The following is a 357-nucleotide window of genomic DNA, read 5'->3' as shown; positions in this document are numbered from 1 at the left end:
CACAGTGTCCCTGAGATCTGTTACAAGGTCATTTCTACGTACGCCACAATACAAAACAATAATAGTAGATAAATAATGATAACAAATTAAGAAAATAACGAAAATGATAGACAAAATTACATATAGTCATATTTCTTTCACTCGAGACTCTCCAACAGCTTCTCAACTTCCCAAGCATCGGATGGGCGGGCGTAAGCCAAAGCCGCCCACTCTTCGCGGTCGCACTGGTATGTGGCGGGACAGTTCCACCCACTGCGCCCACGGCTGGCGGCGCGGAGCAAGGATGGGCGGCTGGGCGTGAGGGCGGGAAGGAACTCGGTGTAGGCGGCGCTGTGGGATGGCGGGCGGATGAGCATG

The sequence above is a fragment of the Penaeus monodon genome, chromosome 27 (assembly GCF_015228065.2).
Source record: "Penaeus monodon isolate SGIC_2016 chromosome 27, NSTDA_Pmon_1, whole genome shotgun sequence".
In the NCBI taxonomy this organism is placed as follows: Eukaryota; Metazoa; Arthropoda; class Malacostraca; order Decapoda; family Penaeidae; genus Penaeus; species Penaeus monodon.
Note: the sequence above shows the minus strand (reverse complement) of the source record.